General features: G+C 42.8%; 1 protein-coding gene and 1 long non-coding RNA gene across 9 annotated transcripts in view; both read right to left on the bottom strand.

Moving 5' to 3' along the window:
• LOC139045952 (uncharacterized) overlaps positions 1-21,431 on the bottom strand; it is a 305,429-nt gene that overhangs the window by 174,634 nt on the left and 109,364 nt on the right. The gene's annotated exons all lie outside the window — the stretch shown is intronic.
• The window catches only part of LOC139045951 (cationic amino acid transporter 4-like), a 51,720-nt gene that overhangs the window by 13,141 nt on the left and 17,148 nt on the right, over positions 1-21,431 (bottom strand). Inside the window, exon 2 of one of the 4 annotated variants that reach the window (XM_070516491.1) lies at positions 12,341-12,388. The exons of the other annotated variants lie outside the window; for them this stretch is intronic. The gene's annotated coding sequence lies outside the window, so the exon portion shown is untranslated. The remainder of the gene's footprint in view (positions 1-12,340; positions 12,389-21,431) is intronic. 4 annotated transcript variants of the gene reach the window in all.

Genomic DNA, 21,431 nt, shown 5'->3' with positions numbered 1-21,431 from the left:
GTGTGATGCCACCCCAGCATGGCCTAACATGTGGTGCCATGTCCATGCGCAGGATCCGAACCCTGGGCCACTGGAACTGGAGCACACAAACTCAACCACTCGGCCATGGGGCCAGCCCCTGAATTGTATTTCTTAAATATTAAGACTTGAAAGTCAAAATTACTCCTTGATCCATGATCAAAATGACTGCCCAGATCCTGCAGAATGGATGTTGCGTTAGCAGGCATAACAACAACGTCAATCTCATTGTACATCCCCATCAGAGCTCGGGTGACCAGATGCATTGTCAAAGAGCAGTAATATTTTGAGAGGAATCTTTTTTTCTGAGCAGTAGGTCTCAAAGGGCTAAAATATTCAGTAAACTATGTTGTAAACAGATGAGCTGTCATCGAGGCTTTGTTGTTCCATTTATAGAACTCAGTCACAGTATTTAGCATAATTCTTAAGGATCCTAGCATTTTTAGAATGGTAAATGAGCATTAGCTTCAACTTCAAGTCACTACCTGGATTAACCCCTAACAAGAGAGTCAGCCTGTCCTTTGAAGATTTGAAGCCAGGCACTGACTTCTCTTCTCTAGCTAGGAAAGTCCTAGATGGCATCTTCTTCCAACATAAGGCTGTTTCATCTGCATTGAAAATCTGCTGTTTAGAGTGGCCACCTTCATTAATGATCTCAGCTGTATCTTCTGGAGAACTTGCTGCAGCTTGGACATCAGCACTTGCTGCTCCCCCTTGCACTTTTCATGTTATGGAGACGCTTCTTTCCTTAAACCTCATGAATCAACTTCTCCTGGCTTCGACCTGTTCTTCTGCAGCTTTATCACCTCCCTCAGCCTTCATAGAATTGAGGAGAGTTAGGGTCTTGCTCTGTATTAGGCCTTGGCTTAAGGGAATGTTGTGGCTGGTTTGCTCTTCTATCCAGACCGCTAACACTTTCTCCATATCAGCAATAAGGCTGTTTTGCTTTTATCTTTTATGTGTTCACTGGAGTAGCACTTTTAATTTCCTTCCAGAACTTTTCCTTTGCATTCAGATCTTAGCTGTTTGCTGTAAGATGCCTGGCTTTTGGCTAATCCAGGCTTTGGACATGCCTTCCTCATGAAGCTTAGTCATTTCTAGCTTTTGATCCAAGGTGAGAAACGTGTGACTCTTCCTGTCACTTGAACACTTAGAGGCCACCATAGGGCTACTAATCGGCCTCATTTCAATGCTGCTGTGTCTCAGGGAATAGGGAGGCCTGAGCAGAGGGAGAGAGAGGGGGGAATGGCTGGTCGGTGGGGCAGTCAGAACACACGACATTTATTAAGTTTGCTGTCTTACATGGGCACAGTTCGTGGCAATCCCAAACAATTACAATACTAACATCAAAGATCAGTGATAGATCACATAACAAATTAATAATAATGAAAAAGTTTGAAACGTTGTGAGAATTGTTAAAATATGACACAAAGACACAAAGCGAGTAAATGCTGTTAGAATAAGAGCTCCCATAGACTTGATGCAGGGTTGCCACAAACTTTTGACGATGTTCAGGACAAGCTGCCCAAGATATGTCACTCTGGTGTGTGAACTATTTTAAGCTGAGGACAATCAAGGGTCAGAAGATTCTGGAAGAACATTTGCCCTTCCCCCAAATTGCCTAAAAGAATTTAAGATAATAGGGCCTGCCCTAGGAGGAAGCTCTGACCATTGATAATTCTGGGGATGGTAGACATCTAGCTAGGGTCACTGTTGCAAAAGATCTCTTTTGGGTCCCATGGTCTGTAGATGGGACAATGCAAACATTCATTTACCACATGTGAACATTTTTCATCTTCCTGTAAGTTGCCTTCTCCCCCTTTGAAATCTCAGACCTCTATCTCCCTCTCCTGAGTCCAGAAAAACATATGCACCTCATTTGCTTGACTGCCTTTGGAATTCTTCCTGCTCATGTGAATTCCTGTGTACACGTATTAAACTTAGCTTGATTTTCTCCTGCTAAGCTGCCTCATGTCATTTTAATTATTTGACCAGCCCTGAGAACCAGAAGGGGAAAAGTGGGGGATTCTTCTTCTTCCCCTGCAGCTTTGGCACAGCTGGCAGGAACCCCACTGGCTGGCAAGCTGCCCTTTCTGGCTGTAAGGACTGCTTCCTCCCTAGAATGGTGGCAGAGGAGGACACCCTGGGTCACCTGGTGAAGGCCGGCAAGAGGAAAGATTCTGACCATGTCAGCTTCCTGGAATCTCTGTCTGCCAGGTCTAGTGGAAGCAGGTGGTGAGCATATCTTTCTCTCTTTCTAGGTTTGGATTGGCAGAAGGAATTATTTTGGAAACTAGTTTCCTGTGCTTTTTAGTGACTCTGGTAAATTTGGTGCAGTACTGCTGGCTTTGTTGGTCCTTTCCCTCCCAGAGATGGTCACTGTGTTTTTTCTTTTTGTCTCTGTGTTTAGTGTCAAATGTTACAAGAAAGAAATAACATAGGGCAGGATGCAGGCATAGGCCTTATAAGCCTGCTGTCCAGGCCAGCGCCACAGGCTGGTGAGTTTGTGGTCTCAGCAGACCAGCATCTATATACACAAAGTTTGCTGTGGGTTCACATGCACATGAGGTAAAAGCTGTTGCTAAGGTACATCTTGGAAGCCAAATGAACACAATATTGGTGGATCTGGGTTGCTGCCTCAAGAAGACTCCCATGATAGGATAAGTTGGTCAAGGAACAGGGTAGATGACAACAGGTCAGCTGCCAACCTCAGTAAAGTTTCCACTTGGTGATGTCAGCAACATGATGGAGTGAGCTGTTCCCTTTGTCTCTCCACCTTTTGAACTACAATGAAACGGACATTCACTGACCACTGGAGGAAGCCCACACAGAACAACAGGATGCCTGAGAGACACAGCTATACATCTGTGGGTGGATGGACTGGTCACCGGGGAAGTGGCAGAGACAGGTGAGCATGCCCTGCTCTCCCTCAGTAGTGCGGTGCACGCACATGAACACTTTGCAACCCACTGCAAGCTCCCAGAAAGTGGGAACACGCAGCAGGGCGACCATAAGAGGAGAAGGTGGTAACCCTTAGCCTGCGTTCATGGTCCCTCTCCCTGCGCAAAGAGAGAACCCACCATGCCCCTGTACTGTAAAGGAGCAGCCATAGCTCTGGTCCCAGCAAGGAAGCTCCGCCCACCAAGAACTGCGGACTTCGGACTGCGGAGCATAAACAGGGGCCTCAGCAGATTTCCGCGCTGAGGCACACACTTCCCAGGCGTGCACCAGCGCTCACAGTGCAGCTGTGCTCCCAAAGTGAGGACAGGTCTGGGCGGCTCGGTAAAAGGTACGGCAGCTTCGAACACATTTGCGTTCACTCTCCTGGTGGGGAAGGGGGCCCCACTGTGCCCCAGGGCCATCAAGGAGCAGCAATAGCACAGATCCCAGTGAGGAAGAGGAGAGCACAGAGGCCTGTGGACTGAGGATCGTAAACAGGGACCTCAGCAGATTTCTGTGCTCGGGCAAACACAGCCCAGGCATGTGTGAGCGCTCACAGTGCAGCTGCACTCCCAAAGAGGGGATGGGTCCAGGGGGCTGTGGCAATAGGTGCGGCAGGTTTGAGCCCACTGGTGATCACTTTCTGGCAGGGAGGGGGAGCTCAGAGCACCCCTGACGTGCCAAAAAGTGACTTTAGCCTAGCGAGGAAGACCCACCTGACAAGCACAGTCCACACAAGTGCCTGAAGGCACCCAGGCTGGGGTAAGTGCTCATAATACCCCCGCAGCTTCCAGCAGTCGGGGTGGGGCCAGAAACCCTGCTCCTGCTCCCCCCTAGCGGTAGCAGGGGGAATCTGCATCCTAAGAATACCACAAATGCCCCAGCAAAAGATTAGTTCAGCAAACAGCATGAGAAACTTCAGCAACAGTTCAGACCAGAAGGAAAATGACAACTCGCCAGAAACTGACACTGAAGACACAGAAATACACAACCTAAACGACAGAAATCAAAATAGCCATCAAAAGGAAACTCAATGACTCACAAGAAAACACAGAAAGACAATTCCAGGAGCCCAGCAATAAAATGAATCTCTTCACCAAAGAGATTGAAACTACAAAAAAAATCAAGCAGAAATTCTGGATATGAAAAACACAATTAATGAAATAAATAATAGTCTAGAATCATTAAGAAATAGAATTGATCTTATGGAAGAAATAGTCTTCTTGAGGATAAAAATGTAAAAATTCTACAGGTGGAGGAAGAGACAGAACTAAGATTTTACAAAAAATGAAGGAATTCTCTGAGAAATATTCAGCTCAATTAGGAAAAGCAACATAAGGATTATAGGTATTCCAGAGGAAGAAGAGAGGGAGAAATGAGCAGAGAGCCTGTTCCAAGAAATAATTGCTGAGAACTCCCCAAGTATGAGGATGGTTTCTGATTTACAAATAAATGAAGCTAATCGAATGCCCAACTTCATCAATGCTAAAAGATCCTCTCCAAGCATATAATAGTAAAAATGTCAAAACTTTGGGATAAGCAAAGAATATTAGGAGCAGCAAGGCAGAAGAAAATAACCTACAAAGGAAACCCTACCAGGCCTTCAGCAGATTTCTCTGCAGGAACCCTACAGGCTGTGAGAGAATGGAATGATATATTCAAAACACTGAAAGACAAAAACTTTCAGCCAAGAATACTCTATCCAGTGAAATTTTCCTTCAGATACGATGGAGCAATAGAACCTTTCTCAGATAAACAAAAGCTGAGGGAGGATTTCACCACAGTCCTCCGCTACAAGAAATAATTAAAGATGCCCTCATACTGGCAACAAAAAGAGAAAGGTCTACAAAGCTCTGAGCAAGAAAATAAATAAACAGACGTGATGAGAAGCCTGCAACTCTCCACCAGAACAGGGAGGCAAAGACTCAGTTACAACTTAAAAGAGAAAGGGAAAGAAAGCATCAAAAGTAACAATGCACACTTCAACTCAGCCACAACCTCAGGAAGTCAAAAACAGAACAAGGTGTAACCCATGACTCAGAGGGGAGCGGAAAGGGAAGGAACCTGGTTAGGCTAATGGAGGTGAGAGGCTATAGGAAAATGCACTATCTCATCTCCAATATCTGTCATACAATCCACATCGTAAACACTAAACAAAAAATCAGAGCAGAGCCACAATTCAAAAAAAGATAGAGAACTGAGAAATCCCTCTCAAAAACCAACAAAATGAAATAGCAGTCAGAAATACAAAGGGAGAGCAGCCCTGTGTCCATGTGGTTAAGTTCACGTGCTCCACTTCGGCGGCCCAGGGTTTCACTGGTTTGGATCCTGGGTGCAGACATGGCACCACTCATAAGGCCATGCTGAGGCGGCATCCCACATGCCACAACTAGAAGAACCCACAACTAAAATATACAACTACGTACTGGGGGTATTTGGGGAGCAAAAGCAGAAAAAAAAAAAAAGATTGGCAACAGTTGTTAGCTCAGCTGCCAATATTTTTTTAAAAAGAAATACAAAGGAAGAGAAAGAGTGGAAACATAGAACAACCAGAACACAAGAGATAAAATGGCAGCATTAAGCCCTCATACAACAATAATCTCTTGAAATGTAAGTGGGTTGAACTCTCTACTCAAAAGGCACAGAGTAGCTGGATGGATTATAAAACGAGACCCAACAGGGGCCAGCCTGGTGCACAGTGGTTAAGTTCGCATGTTCTGCTTTGGTGGGCTGGGGTTTGCCACTTCAGATCCTGGGGGCAGACATGGCACTGTTTGGCAAGCCATGCTGTGGTAGGCATCCCACATATAAAGTAGAGGAAGATGGGCTCAAATGTTAGCTCAGAGCCAGTCTTCCTCAGCAAAAAGAGGAGGATTGGTGGCAGATGTTAGCTCAGGGCTAATCTTCCTCAAAAAAAAAAAAAAGGCCCAACAATATGCTCCCTCCAGGAAATGCACTTCAGCTTCAAAGACAAACATAGGCTTAGAGTGAAGGGATGGAAGACAATACTTCAAGCTAAAGGCCAATGAAAGAAGGTAGATGTTGCCATAGTTTTAGCGGACAAAGCAGACTTCGATTTAAAAAAGACAATAAGAGACAAAGAGGGGCAGTATATAATGATAAAACACATATTAATATATATGCACCTAACACAGGGGCATCAAAGTACATAAAGTAATTATTAACAGACCTAAAGGGAGAAATTAACAGCAACACAATAATAGTAGGGGACCTCAACACCCCACGTACTTCAATGGACAGATCATCCAGACAAAAAGTCAACAAGGAAATAGATTTAAATGAAACACTTGACCAGATGGACTTAATAGACATATATAGAGCATTCCATCCCAAAACAGCAGAATAACATTCTTCTCAAGTGCCCATGGCACATTCTCAAAGATAGACCACATGTTGGGTAACAAGGTAAGCCTCAACAAATTCAAGAAGATTGAGATCATCCCAACCATCTTTTCTGATCACAATGCTCTGAAGCTAGAAATCAACCACAAGAACAAAACTGGGAAAGTCAGAGATATATGGAGACTAAACAACGTGCTATTGAACAACAAATGGATCATTGAAGAAATCAAAGAGGAAATTTAAAAATACCTGGAGACAAACGAAAATGAAAATACAACATAATAACTTTTATGGGATGCTGCAAAAGCGATCATAAGAGGGAAATTCATAGCAACACAGGCCCACCTCAACAAGCAAGAAAAATCTCAAATAAGTAATCTTAAAATGCACCTAACACAGCTAGAAAAAGAATAACAAACAAAGCCCAAAGTCAGCAGAAGAAGGGAAATAATAAAAATCAAAGCAGAAATACATGAAATAGAGACTTAAAAAACAGTAAAAATGATCAGTGAAACTAAGAGCTCATTCTTTGAGAAGATAAATAAAATTGACAAATCCTTAGCCAGACTCACCAAGAAAAAAAAGAGAAGGCTCAAATAAATAAAATTAGAAATGAAAGAGGAGAAATAACAACAGATGCTTCAGGAATACAAAGGATTATAAGAAAATACTATGAAAATCTATATGCCCACAAGTTCAATAACCTAGAAGAAATGGATGAATTCCTAGACTCATACAACCTCCCAAAACTGAATCAATAAGAAACAGAGAATCTGAACAGACCAATCACAAGTACAGAGTACTTCCAGCAAAGTTGCAGGGTACAAAATCACTTTAAAAAAATCAGTTGCATTCCTATACACTAACAATGAACTAGCAGAAAAAGAAACCAAGAATACAATCTCATTTACAATCACAACAGAAAGAATAAAATACTGAGGAACAAATTTAACCAAAGAGGTGAAAGACCTGTACACTAAAAGCTATAAGTCATTATTGAAAGAAATCGATGATGACATAAAGAGATAGAAAGATATTCCATGCTCATGGATTGGAAGAATAAACATAGTCAAAATGTCCATACTACCTAAAGCAATCTACAGATTCAACGAGATCCTAATCAGAATCCCAATGACATTCTTCACAGAAATAGAAGGAAGAATCCAAAAATTTACATGGAACAAAAAAGACCCCAAATAGCCAAAGCAATCCTGAGAAAAAAGACCAAAACTGGAGGCATCACAATCCCTGACTTCAAAACATACTACAAAGCTATAGTAATCATAACAGCATGGTACTGGTACAAAAACAGACAAACAGATCAATGGACCAGAATTGAAAGCCCAGAAATAAAACCACACGTCTATGGACAGTTTATCTTTGACAAAGGAGCCAAGAACATACAGTGGAGAAAGGAAAGTCTCTTCAATAAATGATGTTGGGAAAACTGGACAGACACATGCAAAAGAATGAAAGTAGAACATTATCTTGCACCATACACAAAAATTAACTCCAAATGGATTAAAGATTTGAATGTAAGAACTGAAACCATAAAACTCCTAGAAGAAAATATAGGCAATACACTCTTTGGCATTGGTGTTAGCCACATCTTTTCGAATACCATGTCTACTTGGGTAAGGGAAACAAAAGAAAAAGTTAACAAAAGGAGCTACATCAGACTAAAAACCTTCTACAAAGCAAAGGAAACCATCAACACAATGGAAATAAAACCTACCAATATGGGAGAAGATATTTGCAAGTCATTTATCAGACAAGGGGTTGATATCCAAAGTAGATAAAGAACTCACACAACTCAACAACAACAACAAAAACAAACAACCTGATCAAAAAAACAGGCAAAGGATATGAACAGACATTTTTCAAAGGAAGATATACGGATGGCCAACAGGCACATGAAAAGATGCTCAACATCACTAATCTTGGGGAAATGCAAATCAAAACTACAATGAGATATCACCCTACACCAGTCAGAATGTCTGTAATTACCAAGACCAAAAACAACAAATGTTGGAGAGGATGTGGAGAAAAGGAAACACTCTTACACTGCTAGAGGGAATTCAAACTGGTGCAGCCACTATGGAAAACAGTATGGAGATTCCTCAAAAAACTAAAAATAGAATTACCATATGATCCAGCGTCAGGCAGTCCATGCAGGGTCCACTGTGGATGTGCCCTGGACCTCCGCTGCAGAGAGCTCATGTCCCCTGGGCACAGCCCATCTATTAAATTATAAACCTCTCCTGCCTCCATGGTCAGAAGATCCCACTAAATTTGGAGAGGACTCAGAAAGGTCAGTGGTTATTCATAACCCCACCCACGGAGATCGTGGCTGCCTGCTAAGGGGGTTCTTCCAGCCCGGGATTACACTGTAGTTATCAGACAGGCCAGGGGGCCCCCTGGAGGAAACCCCCTCACAGGGGAAATAGAGGGCCAGACCCTCTCCCAGGCCCTCCTGCAAATGACCAGGAAGGGGCTCTGCTCGAGGCTGACACTCAAGGGTGAATAGGGGCCATTTTAGAGCTGTTTCCTCCTAAAGTTAATTGGTCAAAAATTGACCACTCAGAATGAAGGCAATGACAAATAGAAATGGCAAGCAGTAGGATATATTGGAGTCTATGAGGAAGCCATTTGGTGTAAACCTAATTCAGCCTGACTTTGTTTTTTCCAAAAGGGCCTGACCGTGGCCATTGATTATGCATTGTATATCTGTTTTAAACATTTCCTATGGCAAGAACAAATACCTTTAAGATAAAGGTGCAACTCCCCCCCACCCCCCATTGGCATTTCCTTGAGGATAAGCAGCTTTCCTTAGGCTAGGAACTGATTGCTGTGCTCACTTGTGACCACCCAGCTGGAGACAACAGACCTGCCATCCTGCTGTGTTCACCAAGACAGCAGACCTACCTGCTATTTCCATCAATGGTTGTGCTGCCAGAGCAGTCTCGCGACTATTGTAAAAGGGACGTTTCAATCCTATGTGAAACGTCCTGTTTGGGGGTATATCACCACTCTGTGCACCCCACTTCTTCCCACTTCCTTGGGAAAGAAAGGCCCTGGGCCATGGTCCTCACATTTTAGCTCAGAATAAACTCACCCAAATTTTCATTTATAGATTGGTTATGGGTTATTTTCGTCGACAGCAACATCCAAAAGCCTTTGTTGAACATTTCATACAAACTTTTCAAAGGCTCAGTGCGTTAAACCCAGAAGCCCCAGAGCACAGGAATCTCCCAATTTCTGCTCTAGTAGGAAATTTTCTTCCTGATTTAAAAAAACAAATTGCAAATAGTGTGGTTAGTTGGTCAGGGCAGCCATTAAGTGTAATAATGGAGGCTGCGACACAGTTCTTTGAAAACAGTCAGCAGGAAAGCAAAAGAACAAAGAGCAACTCTTCTGGCTTTACAACTTGAATCTTTAGAGAAGGAGAAATATGACTGTGAGAGGAAACTGAAGCCCACTCAGAGGGCTCCCTATTCGCCTCCAGACACTTGCAGGTCTTGCAGGAAACCAGGGCACTTGGAAGAGGTTGTCCTGCTCTTAAGAGGAGGGAAAGTTAAAAAATACCCGCCTTGGCCCCAGCAGCCCCAGAAGGCTCACTTTTCTCCTCCTGAGGGACATTTCCCCCTTAAATGATGGGGTCAGCTGATCCTCGGTCGCTCCCCCGAGCCACCATTAAACTTAAAATAGAGGATGGGGAACTGGTTTTCTTAAGGGACACTTTCTCTCCTATCCCTTCAGAGGGTTTATCTCTAGCCTTCCCCTCTGATTCTGTGCAAGCTGTCGGAGTCTCTGGGCAGCCTATTTTATGCCCAGATCCCAGCCACTCCCACATCTTTAGGCCCCTTAACACTCACCCTGCCTCTCTAGTCTCCCACTGCTCTCCAGCAAAACTTTTTGGCAGAGGTTTGTTATGTGAATTTAATGCCACTAAAAATTGTAATGACAAAGGCATTTTCACCTCCCTGCCCTCAGGCCAAACCCCAAGTCTCCTACTTTCCTTGCTAGAAAGGTATCCTGATTGAAATTCTTCTGAAGAGGATGAGTCTTTAAAAGATGTCCCCATTAGTCTCTGGGCTACACATGCAAATAAAGTAGGGTTGTTACTGAGTGCAGAACCCGTGCACATTACTTGGAAAAAGAACAAACTGTGTTCATCAGGAGCCCAATACCTGCTCTCCAGAGATGCAGAGTGAGGAACTGAACCTCTAACAGACCCCCTTCTGCAACAGGGTGGACTAGTTCTTACTCCCTCCCCCTGTAATACTCCAATCTTTCCAGTCAGGGGAAGGCAAGTTTGACTCAGATGGGAACCAAATCCATAGATCTGTACAAGCCCTCAGAGCCATAAAGTCTTGTATTCCTCAGCATTCTTGGCCCCTGATCCAGCTGTCATCCTGAGCTTGGTTCCTGCTGGTGCAGCCTGAGTGACAGGAGTTGACCTTGCTCAGCTCTCTTTCCAATCCCACTGCAGCCTGACTGACAAGTTTGTTCTGCATTTACATTTAAAGGGAGGCCATTCGTGTGGACTCACCTTCCTCAGGGATATTGTGAGTCCCCCTCATATTGTCCCCAATCCTACAGCCCACATGGATTCTGTAGCCTTCACTCAAGGCTCCGCTCCTGTTCAGTATGTGGATGACCTTCTACTCTGTAAGCAGAGTAAACAGGGAGCCCTTACAGACCCCTCACTCTCCTGAAGGCACGAGCTGCTCCAGGCCATAAAGCCTCCAGATCTGAACCTCAGTGGGTGCAGACGACTGGGACCTACTCAGGACAGGAGCCATGTCAAGGCATTCAACAGCTCACCCCAAATGCCTTGAGTCCACTTTGTCCACCCCTCTCCCCAAAATGAAGAAACAGCTACGTAACCATCTAGGGGCAGCTGGTTACTGCCCCAGTGGATTCCTGATTCTGTAGCCCTTCTAACCCTCTGTGTGCTCTTCTCCCAGACATCACCCCATAGCCTATTTCCTGGCCTTCAGAGCCATGAAACTCCTGTGAAGCCTTAAAATTAGCTTTGTCCACACCCCGGCTCTTGGCTTACCTGCTTTTGACAAACCTTTTCATCTATACTGCCATGAAAATAACAGAATTGGTACAGACATTCTAAGACAGTCTTTTGCCTCTCAGACATGTCGTCCTATAGTATATTTGTCATGCCAGCTAGACCCTGTGGCATTGGGTATGCCCCCTGCTTATGTGCAGTAGCTGCAGCTGCTACCTGGCCTGACATGGCCAGTAGTCTAACATTAGACTCTGCCAGTCATCTCTGTGTTCCCCATGCTGTTTTTGCTCTTTTCCAAGGACACAACACCTCTCTACAGGGCCATACACCACCTATGAGCAGGATCTTTTAACTAACCCTTCCATCATCCTACATCCTGTAATACCTTGAGTCCAGCTACCTTATTACCCCTCCCTGATGATGGAGAGCCCCACTCCATCCCATATGATTGCCCTGCAACTATAGAAATGGTCTCAAAGCCATGAGAGGATCTCTTGGACATCCCTTTATAAATCCCAGGCTTGCTTCTGTTTTGTGATGGCTCCTGTACATGGAGTTTCCAGGGAAAGGTAATAATTGGTTATGCCACAGTTTCCCCACATGAAATGCTCAAAGCTTGTTCCTTGCCCACTGTAAAATCACCCAAGCTGCTGGATCAGAGCTCTCATTAGAACCTGCACATGAGCACAAGGGAAAACTGCCACTCTTCACACGGATTCCACATACGCTTTTGGAGTCTGCCATGCTGTGGGCTCAATTTGGAAATCCCCTGGAGTCTTAACTTCTGTAAGAACACCCATTGCTAACGGACACTCGATTGCTGCCCTATTTCAAGCTGTTCACCTCCCTTGGCAAAGTGCCATTGTTCCCTGGTCAGTCCACACTCAGGAGACTGATGTCAAACCTTCAGGAAACAACAGGCTGACAGAGCTGCTAAATGTGCAGCTCACCATGGACCCCCTTGTCCCTTCTCCACCCAATTTTTAAACCTACCTTTATCCCTGACTCATGTTATTAACTCTCAGGCAAAAGTCCCACAATCTGAAAAAGACAATTGGATACAAAATAGCACCAAACAAGGATCAGATGGATTAGACACTGGGCCAAAGGGACTTCCTGTAGCTCCTTTTCCTTTGACTCTTTGGCTGGCACTTATCTCCCTCCAAATGGGACATATGTGCAGATGGGGGATAGTCAAGGAAGTAAGAACAATTGGTATTCCCTGGCATTCACAAAATCTCTGACCCAATTGTTTCCCAGTGCACCACTTGCCAATCTCACCAAGTTTCTGGAGAAATCCGTGTACCACAGGAAGTCCTCCCAGGCCTGCACTGCCCCGTGCGGCACTCCAAATGGGCTTTACAGCCTTGCCCCAGCTTAAGGCTGTTCTCACTGTTTGGTCATTGTCTGCGTGGTTAGTGGATGCACTGAGTGCTATCCGACTAGACATGCAGAGGCCACAACAGTGGGATGGAAATTAACAACTGCAGTTGTCCCTTGTTCTGGCTTCCTTTACGGATTGAAGCAGAGCAAGGAGCTCACTGTGCAGCAAAGGTAACCACTTGCTTGAAGAAACTCTGGGGCACTCATTAAAATTTCACACCCCACATCATCCTCAATCATCAGGGCAAGTGGAACGCAAAAATCTAGACACCGAAAGGACTTTAGGAAGCTCTGTCAAGAAATTGGACTTCAATGGCCAGAAGTTCTGCCCTTGGCTCTCCTGAGGATCCAGAATACTCCAAATAGGGCATGGATTGACTCTGCTTGCAATAGTTTTTGGATGCCCAATGCCTACTGACATCTCTAAGCCCTCAATTCTAGGATTAAGTGAATATTAAGTGAATTATTTGATGCTATGACTACCTATAGACAGAAATTAACTAGTCTACTTGAAGCATATCATCAACAGGTAAAAGAGGCGTGGCCCCCACCTGCCGACAAGACCTGTCGGCCTTTGGGCCAGGAAATCAGGTGTACATCAAGGTCTTTAGAAGAAAAAATGTGCTGTCACCTCGCTGGGAAGCACTTTATGAAGTCCTACTGACCACCAACACTGCCAAAATAAAGGTTAAATCTTCCTGGACCTTGTAAACCACGCCAAAATAGACCCAGAACATCACTCTCAGGACAACTGGGAGACAGTCCCCACAGGTGACCTTAAACTAAGGATTTCTAGGGCCAATTGAGGGTCCCAGAAGCTGCCGGCCTCACAAAGTAGACAGCTTTTCATAAGATCATGGATCAAGAAAACTTGCCTTCACCTATTTTCCCCCTTTGCTTTTAAAACTCCCTCTACACACACACACACACACACTTTTTTTCTATTAATGAGTATATATATTCCTTTTAGTCATTTATTTAGAAAGCTGACTGGAGAGTGCAGGTCTCTATCTGTCCACTCCCCCTCTCTAAGTTTCCACTCTGGGCTCTTTGCCAAACTGTGTGTTGTACTCACTAAGCCTCTCTTTCTCACCAGGTCAAGCACAGACCAAACACCACTTTGTGCCAGTTTACCAAACCCTGGCCGCGCTAACTAATCAGTCTGACTGTTGGCTATGTCAACAGCTAGAGAGCACAGAAGAACCTGAACTGGTCTCTGTTCCTGCTGATGTGAACACCTGGTGGACTAAGAATGGAAGATGGATGAACGACAGGGTATGGTGTCCACGACAAGGAAGACGTCACTCTGCCTCTTCTCCTGGTGAGTCATGTGGGTCCCAGAAAGCCTCTAGAGAAGCTCCAGGACTGTCTCTTGCCCAGATAAAGACAATAGGTGAAAATTTATTCCCCTTGCATTTAAAGTTAACATGACACCAGACCTTTCCTGAGTGACACAGCAGGACGATATTGCAATCAGATTCTGTGGTTTGAGTCCACAGGTGGCATCTTTAAGCCTCTCAAATAAACTCTAAGTGACTCTAACATGATTCCCTTTGGCACAAACATTTGCCAAATCACCACATGTTCTGGATGGCTTGTGAGCCACCCTTGTCCAACTTGGGGTATTGCAGGGGCCCACATGATTAAGCTGCTCAATACCACTAACTAGATAGGGCTGGATCCAAACTCTGACTCACTTGGTCAGGTGACAGGACCAGCCTTTATAGCTGCCCAAATCAGACTGCAGGCCTCCTGTACCAGCTATTCTGCATCTGTTCTGCTCCCCCAGATTGACGGGAGCACGTGGAAAATGGAGATGTTTAGGCACTAACAGTACCAGTGGCAAAGGTCATGGAACACTCCAGACCCTGGAAACTACAGGTTCAGGTCTGACCTTGTCTGTAAACCACATTGGTCTTTTTACTTTATGTGGCAACAAAGTATAGAAAGAGTTCACACCTAATTGGTGAGGACAATGTGGACTTGGACACCTGGCTCCTTCTGTCACCAGATACTTCACCCTACATGCCAGCCACATTGCAAACTTGTGTTCTTTTGCTTATAAGATTGTGACACATAAACGTGCCAGTTGAGAAATGGTAGAGAATCCCCTAGTGTATCACAACTCTAAGTTCTTTTCAGCATCAAGAGTCTTATTCCCCAGCTTTGGAAATTACAAGCTGCAAAAGGCGAGCTGAAATCTCTCCATGGTGATAGAACAAGAGTTCAACAGCACCGCGCAAACTTTGAAAATACTCCAGGCAGAGATTAACAGCCTAGCCTCAGTGGTCCCCCACAATCGACCTGCCCAGGACACACTTACTGTTTAGCAAGGAGCTTGTTAGAATCATCGGTGAAAAATGCTGCTTTTATGTGAACCAAACGGGAAACAGTATCTCACTTCCATCTACTAAAGAGAAGATTCGCATTTCCCATCAGATGAATGAAGCTCACCATTTCATTGGACTGACTCATTCCCAGGATCGGGAACTGGTTTAATGGCGTGTGAGGAGATGGGCTCCCATCCCTTCCTATCTGCTTGTTCATCCTCATTCTAATCTGCCCTTTTCTCCCTTTCAGATTTCTAGCAACTCGGCTACTAACTCGTTTTCTCTCTCCACAGTCACCAGCTCTGCTTTTAAAGATTTTATTTTTTTTCCTTTTTCTCCCCAAAGTCCCCCATACATAGTTGTATATTCTTTGTTGTGGGTCCCTCTAGTTGTGGCATGTGGGACACTGCCTCAGCGTGGTCTGATGAGCAGTGCCATGTCCGCACCCAGGATTCAAACCAACGAAACACTGGGCCACCTACAGCAGAGCTCTGCTTTTAATATGTGAAACTTCTAGGGAAGTTTCAGAGGAGGGAACTGATGGGGTTCAGGCCAGGACACCCCAAGATGTGCCACTCAGGTATGAGGATTGTTTAGAGCTGAAGACAATCAAGGCTCAGAAGACTCTGGAAGAACTTTTGACTTTCCCTCAAACTGCCTACAAGAATTTAAGAGACAAGGGCCTGTCCCAGGAGGAGTTCTTACCACAGATAATTCTAGGTGTGGCAGGCAGGAAGGCATCTAGCAAGGGCCATTTTATCAAAAGATCTCTTTTGGGTCGCATTCTTTATAGATGGCCCAGCAAACATTTGTTTACCAAATAGGAACTCTTTTCATCTTCCTGTAAATCACGTTCTCCCCCTTGCCTCTGTCTCTCTCTCCTTAGCGCAGAAGGACATACACACCTTATTTTGTCTCACTCTCTTTGGAATTCTTCTTGCTTATATGAGTTCCCCATGAACATGTATTAAACTTTGTTTGATTTTCTCCTGCGCTAACCATCTTATGTCATTTTAATTCTTTGACCAGTCATAGGAACCAAAAAGGGGAAAATGGGTGAATTCTCCCTCTTCCCCTGCACCTTTAATTTGTAAAAAAAAAAAAAAAAAAAAATTACAGTATCTACAAAATGAGCTATGCCTGTAAAATGCGTTGTGACTTTGTTAAATTAACATTTGCTAAGTAGAGCCCTGGGGATATTGGATGGTGAGCCTGGGTTCAACAAAAGGCCACAAAGGAATTGAAATAGAGAAGTCTGCTACTCACAGGTCCTGGAGAAGGTGCACAGCACACCTTGAGGGGCCGCACCAGGAGGTTAAGGCAGAGGGCAAGCAGAGAGCAGGGCAGGACGTGGGGCATATGCCTTTTTTGGGGTTCAAAGGCAGAGTGTTTTGTGGTTCCCAGGCTAAGTCTGGATTAGTCAATTCAAGCCAAAATGAAGTTTTAGTAAGTTTTGCAGGGGTCTCACCTAAGGGGCACAGAGGGAGAAGGCCCTGGGAGAGGGGAGAATGCCTCTCACAAGGGCAGTTGTGGGGTCATATCAAGAACTAACATGTACTTGTGACTCTGCCGGTGGTTATCTAGGGCACGCACTCTCAGGAGGGGCTAGTGTCACTTCAAGGCCCCTGCAGGCCGCTTGTCCACACAAAGTGGATGCCAAGGCAGCAACACTATGGAGAAGTTTAGCGAAACTCCCAACAAATTCTTAGGTGGAAACATAGGAGTAAATCATCATGACCGCGGCTTAGGCAGTGGTTCCTTCTTTTGTTTCTTTTAGTTTTTCTTTTTATTGAGGTAACATTGGTTTATAACATTGTATAGGGTTCAGGTGTACAACATTACAATTCAACATCTGTATACACTACAGCATGCTCACTACCAAAAGTGTAGTTTCCATCCATCAACAATTTGCCCCTTTTTGCCCTCCCCCCAATGGTTTCTTTAAACATGACAGCAAAAGTTCAATCAACCTAAGAAAAATATAAATTGGACTTCATCAAAAATAAAAAAAAAAATTGTGTGCTTCAAAAGATATCATCAACAAAGAAAAAAGAGAATAATCCACAGAATGGGAGAAAATATTTGGAAATCATATATCTGATAAGGGGATTGTAGCCAGAATATATAAAGATCTCTCCTTTTTTTCAATTATTTTACTGAGGTCATATTGGTTTATAACATTGTGTAATTTCAGGTGTACATTACTATTTCTCAGTCTCTGTATAGACTGCATCAGGCTTACCACTAATAGTCTAGTTTTTATCTCTCACCATACATACGCGCCCCTTTACCCCTTTTGCTGAGCCCCCAACCGCATTCCCCTCTGATATCCACTAATCTGTTCTCTTTATCCATGTGTTTGTTTATCTTCCACATATAAGTGAAATCATAAGGTATTTGTCTCTCTCTGTCTGGCTTATTTGCTTAACATAATACCCTCAAGGTCCATCCATGTTATTGCAAATGGCATGATTTTGTCTTTTTTTTATGGCTGAGAAGTATTCCATTGTATACATATACCACATCTTCTTTATCCATTCATCCATTGATGGGCACTTGGGTTGCTTCCACATTTTGGCTATTGTGAGTAGTGCTGTAATGAACGTAGGGGTGATTAAATCTCTTTGTACTGTCAATTTCAAGTTTTTTGGATAAATATCCAGTGGTGGGATGGCTGGATCATCTGGTATTTCTATTTTTAATTTTTTGAGAAATCTGCATACTGTTTTCCATAGCAGCTACACTAGTCTGCATTCCCACTAGCAGTGTATGAGGGTTCCCTTTTCTCAACATCTTCTCCAACATTTGCTATTTTTTGTCTTGGTAATTATAGCCATTCTGACCATTGTAAGGTGATATCTCATTGTACTTTTGATTTGCATTTCCCTAATGATTAGGGATGTTGAACAACTTTTCACATTGACCATCTGAATATCTTCTTGGAAAAAATGTCTGTTCATATCCTCTCCCCATTTTTTGATTGGGTTGTTTGTTTTTTGTTGTTGTTGAGTTGTACGAGTTCTTTATATATTTTGGAAATTAACCCCTTGTCAGATATGATTTGCAAATATTTTCTCCCAGTTGGTGGGTTATCTTTTTGTTTTGTTCCTGGTTTCCTTTGCCTTGCAGAAGCTCTTCAGTCTGATGTAGTCTCATTTGTTTACTTTCTCTTTTGTTTCCCTTGCCTGATTAGACATGGTATTCAATAAGATGCTTCTAAGACTGATGTCAAAGAGTGTCCTGCCTATATTTTCTTCTAGGAGTTTCATACGTTCACGTCTTACCTTCAAGTCTTCAATTCATTTTGAGTTAATTTTTGTGTATGGAGTAAGATAATGGTCTACATTCATCCTTTTGCATGTGGCTGTCCAGTTTTCCCAACACCTTTTATTGAAGAGACTTTCCTTTCTCTAATGTATGTTCTGGCCCCTTTGCTGAAGATTAGCTGTTCGTAGATGTGTGATTTTATTTCTGGGCTTTCAATTCTGTTCCGTTGAACTGTATGTCTGTTTTTGCACCAGTACCATGCTGTTTTGATTACTGTAGCTTTGTAGTATATTTTGAAGTCAGGGATTGTGATGCCTCCAGCTTTGTTCTTTTTTTTCAGGACTGCTTTTGCTCTTTGGGGTCTTTTGTTGCCCCATATGAATTTTAGGATTATTTGTTCTATTTCTGTGAAGAATGTCATTGGGATTCTGATTGAGATTCCACTGAATCTGTAGATTGCTTTAGGCAATTTGGACATTTTAATTATGTTTATTCTTCCAATCCATCTGCATGGAATATCTTTCCATTTCTTTAGATCATCATCAATTTCTTTCAATAATGTCTTATAGGTTTCATTGCGTTATAGGTCTTTCACTGCCTTAGTTAAATTTATTCCTAGATATTTTATTCTTTTTGTTGAGATTGTAAATGGGATTGTATTCTTGACCTCTCTTTCTGCTTGTTCATTATTAGAGTATAGAAATGCAACTGAATTTTGGAATTTGATTTTGTACCCTGCAACTTTGCTGTAGTGCATTATTTCTAATAGTTTTCCAACAGATTCTTTAGGGTTTTTTTTTTTCTGCTTTATCTCCCCAAATCCCCCCAGTACATAGTTGTATAACTTAGTTGCAGGTCCTTCTAGTTGTAGCATGTGGGACACTGCCTCAACATGGCCTGACAAGCGATGCCATGTCTGCACCCAGGATCCAAACCAGTGAAACCCTGGGCCACCGCAGTGGAGCATGCGAACTTAACCACTCAGCCACAAGCCGGTCCCAAGGATGTTGTTTATATAGAATCATGTTTTCTGCAAACAGTGAGAGTCACTTCTTCCTTGCCAATTTGGATACCTTTTATTTCTTTTTCTTGCTTAATTGCTCTGGCCAAAACTTCAAGTACTATGTTGAATAAGAGTGGTGAGAATGGGCACCCTTGTCTTGTTCCTGCTCTCAGAGGGATGGTTTTCAGTTTTTCACCACTGAGTATGATGTTGGCTGTGGGTCTGTCATATACGGCCTTTCTGATGTTGAGGTACTTCCCTTCTATATCCATTTTATCAAGAGTTTTTATCAAAAATGGATGTTGGATCTTGTCAAATGCTTTCTCTGAATCTACCGAGATCATCATGTGGTTTTTACTCATCATTTTGTTAATGTGGTGTATCACAATGACTGATTTGCAGATGTTGAACCATTGCGGCACCCTCATGTAAATCACACTTGAGCATGGTGTATGATCCTTCTAATGTATTGCTGTATTCAGTTTGCCAATATTTTGTTGAGGATTTTTGCATCTATGTCCATCAGCAATATTGGCCTGTAATACTCCTTCTCAGTGTTGTCCTTGTCTGGCTTTGGGATCACGGTGATGTTGGCTCATAGAATAATTTAGGAAGTGTTCTGTCTTCTTTGATTTTTCAGTATAGTGTGAGAAGGACAGGTACTAAATCTTTGCATGTTTAGTAGAATTCTCCAGAGAAGCCATCTGGTCCTGGACTTTTAATTTTGGGGATGCTTTTGATCACTGTTTCAATCTCTTTACTTGTGATTGGTCTATTTAGATTCTCTATTTCTTCTTGATTTAGTTTTGGGAAGCTGTATGAGCCTAAGAATTTATCCATTTCTTCTAGATTGTCCAAGTTGTTGATATATAGTTTTTCATGGTATTTTGTTATACATCTTTTTATTTCTGGGCTATCCATTGTAATCTCTCCTCTTTCATTTCTAATTTTACTTATTTGAGCCTTCTCTTTTTTCTTAGTGACTCTGGCTAAGGGTTTGTCAATTTTGTTTATCTTATCAAAGAATCAGCTTTTAGTTTCATTGATCTTTTCTACTGTTTTCTTGTTTGTTTCCATTTCACTTATTTCTGCTCTAATTTTTTTTATTTATCTCCTGTTGACTTTGGGCTTTGTTTGTTCTTCTTTTTCTAGTTCTGTTAGGTGTAGTTTAAGGTAATTTACTTGAGATTTTTCTTGTTTGTTAAGTCAGACCTGTATTGCTATGAATTTCCCTCTTAGGACCACTTTTGCTGCATCCTATATGAGTTCATATGATGTGTTTTCATTTTCATTTGTCTTCAGGTATTTTTTTATTTCTAATAATTTCTTCATTGATCCATTGGTTGTTCAGTAGCATGTTGTTTAGTCTCAACATATTTGTCACTTTCCCAGCTTTTTTCTTGTAGTTGACTTCTAGTTTCATAGCATTATGGTTGGGAAAGATGCTTGATATGATTTCAGTCTTCTTAAACTTATTGAGGCTTGCCTTGTTTCCAACATATGGTCTATCTTTGAGAATGTTCCATGTGCACTTGAGAAGAATGTGTATTCTGCTGTTTTGGGATGGAATGTTCTATATATATCTATTAAGTGCATCTGGTCTAGTTTTTCACTTAATTCCACTATTTTCTTGTTGAGGATCACCCAGTGTCTGGATGATCTATCCACTGATGTAAGTAGGGTGTTGAGGTCCCATGCTATTATTGTGTTGCTGTCAACTTCTCCTTTTAGGTCTGTCAATGGTTGCTTTATGTATTTTGGTGCTCCTGTGTTAGGTGCATATATATCTACAAGTGTTACGTCCTCTTGGTGGATTCATCTTTTTATCATTATATACTGCCCCTCTTTGTCTCTCATTGCTTTTATCTTGAAGTCTACTTTGTCTGATAGAAGTATGACAACTCCTGTTTTCTTCTGTTTGCCATTAGCTTGGAGGATCATCTTCCACCCCTTCACTTTGAGCCTGTGTTTGTCTTTAGAGCTGAGATGTTCCCTGGAGGCAGTATATTGTTGGGTCTTGTTTTTTAATCCATCTAGCTACTCTGTGTCTTTTGATTGGAGAATTCAATCCATTTACATTTAGAGTGATTATTGATATGAG

This window comes from Equus asinus, chromosome 8 (assembly GCF_041296235.1).
Source record: "Equus asinus isolate D_3611 breed Donkey chromosome 8, EquAss-T2T_v2, whole genome shotgun sequence".
In the NCBI taxonomy this organism is placed as follows: domain Eukaryota; kingdom Metazoa; phylum Chordata; class Mammalia; order Perissodactyla; family Equidae; genus Equus; species Equus asinus.
The sequence above is the reverse complement of the archived record's forward strand: the minus strand, read 5'-3'. Positions and strand labels throughout refer to the sequence as shown.